Raw genomic sequence first — 3907 nt, forward strand, 5'->3', positions numbered from 1 at the left:
CTTCAATAAAAAGAAGTCATTTCTGTGCTCGCGAATGTTTAATTTAGAAATTCAAAAAAGATTGTTAAAGGTGTATGTTTGGAGCGCGGCGCTGTACGGATGCGAAACATGGACGGTGGGCGCGGTGGAAAAGAAAAGTTCGAAATGTGTTACCATGGATAGAAAAAGTTAGTAATGTAGAGGTATTAGAAAGAATAGAATGGGGAATGAGAAGATTAGCTCAGGATAGGAAAGAGAGGAGATACGTGTCCAACCAGTCTTAAGACTGACGACCTTATGATGATGATGTGTTAATTATTGATGTGTACAGTTACTTGCATGCACATCTATAGTTTACTTAAAGCATTCATTATAAAATTATAGGAACATGTTAAGGCCACACTGACAATAGTGTCGCTCAAATTTGAATGGCTTGCGACCAGTATTTTATATTTAAACAATCTTTTTGAGCTGGATTAGCGTCTGGAAATAATAAGATTGTAAGGTCAGTTGAAATAGTTGAACTGTAGTTAGTAACATTTAAAGAGTAGAAGATGACATGAAAAAAGAAGAAATTAATTCGTTATTGCGCCTAATACCTAATAGGAAATTTCGTGTAAGCAAAGAGACCTGTTGTTCCATTTTCCAAATGGAAGATTGTTTTTCTCTAAAATGAGTCCAGTTATCTTGAAGGAGCAATAATGTTTCAAAAGAAAGCCAATTTGCATTTGGAATTGCAACTGCTCACCTTATTGTCTACTCTGGACTCCTTTGATTTGTTTGCGCTGCTGTTTCTTTTCCTCGGGGGTATCGGTTAAATAATAGAAAATTTGTGTAAGAGCTTTCGTTATTGTTCTACTATATCGTACACGTCAGGTTCGTTGAAGATTAAAATGGGGAATCGGTATAAAAGCGACTGCAAAGGACCTTTAAAAGTTTGTAATTGAACAGCTGTTAGAGAGTCTCTCTCACTCTAAAGAAATTATTTACCTTGAAATAAACGTTCTAATAAAACGTTCGCTCTACCAGCACACTGCTTGAATTAAAGTGTTTCATTAAGCCCTACGTACACAACAACAACGGTTTGGTGTTTCTTTTTTCTACTTTTATGGATTAAACTTCAGAAGAACAAAATCAGTTTTTCTTTAATTAACACTATACTGCTTACTAACGAGAACCCACAACAGAAAATGCGCTAAAATTTATTGCAAATAAAAACAAGTATTAAATTACGAAATACATCGCGAGGACAAGTCGATATCCTTATTTCACTGAAAGGTAGCAATGGTGCAGTTCAATGAAGAAAATCTTTTCGTAATCATAATAAAAAAGAAACACAAAAGTATACACTACTCAGTTGAAAATCATTAACAGAAATGAGAAAAAAATACTTCTTTTTTCAAGAATATTATTTGTAACATTTCATTAACTGTATCATCAATATTCGTGATATTAGGTAAAAAGTGATTAATGAATTTTATCTTGACGATAATGAAAGTTTGATGCTTCCAAAGGAAACGCGTTTCATGCGTGAACAGGTAGGTGAATTGAAATTATTTTTGTATGAGCAGACGATCCAACATGTGAGATGTAATTAAAATATCATTTATATTACTTAACTAGATGAGCCCGTTCAATTTCTATACGGGTAAAAAGCTGAATGCTAAAATGTTTTGATAGAAGTTCTAATAAATTTCCTNTAAATATTCCTCTACTGCTTTATGTAAAATCGTCTACATTTTAATAAAATAATTTTATTGCACCCATTATTATTTATGCACCATATATACGAGCCGTCACTGGCGTAGGTATCTATTCTATATACAGCAAAAGGATTAAAGTTAGAAGACGCAATTTTGTTAATTTAGAATGTACAAATGTTACAGAGTAATTGATATTTATTAGCTTTTTTACATTGGTTTTTACGGATACAAGTGCCCACCTAATACTAACGTTACCTTCGTTGTTGAAGATAAAATTTTATTTTCTTGAGTGTTATATTTCACGAGGAACAGCTACTAAGAGGTAATGGTGTAAAGGGTTTTATAGTTCTACAAATAGTTTACACAGAAACCTAATCAAATTGTCTGGTCTTCTCGCATTACTACTGCGGTTTTGAGATAAATTTATTACCGACATCGGGTAATTGATACTGATGATATTTTATAATTCTGTGTTTGTAGCAATCTACGAAAATTTTTTAAGTTGAAAGAACGTAGTATGCCGCTTGTCGTTCTGTACTTCTGTAGGTGCCTCACATAGCTCGTGTTGCCTTTTCCTACCATACTGTTAGATCACAGACATGATAATAAATTAACATTCTATTGTATGGTATATTTATTAGGTACCTATACGTTTTTTTCACGCAGGATTCTATATACGAGACGTGTGTTCGAAAGAAAAAATATACTTGAAATGAAAGTGTAAAACTTTGTGGTATTTGCATGTTTGTTGTCAGTGTCGGTGTGTAAATTAGCATAGAATTCCGCAGTTCATCCAGAAGAAAACTAATTTTCTTTTTCTTCGTAGCTTTTGTCAACGCGTCTTTTCGTTTCCTGCAATTTTTCTTTATTCCTTTGCGGTTTCCGAACAGTTATTCTCATCAGCGTCTGACTCATCGAAAAATAAATTGTTCTTGCCATTCGATTGTGCCTTTGGTTTGAAATGGGGAAAGAAGCAAAGAAACGTAAGGGTAACTTTACCTTTCAATTTTAGCCGGATGATTTTGCTTTCGCAAAAATTTACATGAAATGTTCGTTTACAAGTAGAACATTTAACTTTAATGAAGAACTTTTCATTTACCACCATCTGTCTTCGTTTAGTTGACAAAAACCAATTATTTTAAACTAGAGCATATCTAGAAAACAAATTTGTTTCTTGGTTAAAAACATTATTTTCATAAAACCAAAAAGGTCTTTAGTGAAAAGGTCGAATTATAATAAAGCTCAGTTCAAATTATTCTTATTACTGGTTTGTATTTGAAATTCTCCATGCTTGTCGTTCCGTAGTCCAAGCATTAGTTAATTTAAGGAAGCGGTAATTAAAAAGCTTACAACAAATATTTTTTGGACGCTTTACTGCAAAAAGCTACAAGCTTACGATGAGTGAATTGTATTGTCCTTCTTGGAATTTCAATTTATATGCAAAGTGTGGGCCCATCAGTTTTTTTTTTCTTTTTAAGAAACGAAAGGAGATCGAACATGGGTCGTTAGCTTTCTTGTCGAAACTTTAATTTAGTTTTGATTAGCAGAGGTTTATTTCGTTTTGCTCAGGGCATAACAAATTCGTTCAGTAAATAATTAATTTCTATATTAAAGATGAACTTTGCCTTTAGAATTTAAGAATCGATTATGGGTTTGGATGTCCAATATAATAACAGATATTGTGGCTAACGATCACCAAATATTAAGGAAGTATTAAAATAGACGTCTATTTATAGAATTTAAACTTCGGTGGGAAAATAATTAAAAATGTTTCGGATTCTTACAAAGTTTTTAATCTCAAACGCATTTTTTATTAAAATCAAGAATTTTCAGGTCGATACTTCGTTTCGTTCCTTGTTTTTTAAGTCCCATGTGTAAATAATAATAATATTAATTGCATATAAACGTGCGAGTCTAATGACTTTATAAAAATTAAATTTAAAGAAATTGTTTGTATATAGGTATGCAACACATCATACACTTCAGCATAAGAAGTTGCTGATATTAATTACGTAATACTACTATGCCCTGTGCTGACACTATATAATATTTCCATCAAATATAGTAAAATTATATTCTAATTGAACCATATTTTGTCTTCTTTTTCACTATAAATAAAAGTTTCTTTTACGTTTCACGTTGCAATCAGACGAAAAACAATACATGTTTATAATGTAATAATAACACTTGTAAAATTTCTTATAGTAAAGAAAGCCACTATTATT

General features: G+C 31.8%; 1 protein-coding gene across 1 annotated transcript in view; it reads right to left on the bottom strand.

Moving 5' to 3' along the window:
• Window positions 1–3907, bottom strand: part of LOC108741849 — a gene marked incomplete at its 3' end in the record, with an annotated part of 100806 nt that overhangs the window by 48040 nt on the left and 48859 nt on the right. The window lies entirely within an intron of this gene.

The sequence above is a fragment of the Agrilus planipennis genome, unplaced genomic scaffold (genome assembly GCF_000699045.2).
Source record: "Agrilus planipennis isolate EAB-ADULT unplaced genomic scaffold, Apla_2.0 scaffold265, whole genome shotgun sequence".
Taxonomy (NCBI): domain Eukaryota; kingdom Metazoa; phylum Arthropoda; class Insecta; order Coleoptera; family Buprestidae; genus Agrilus; species Agrilus planipennis.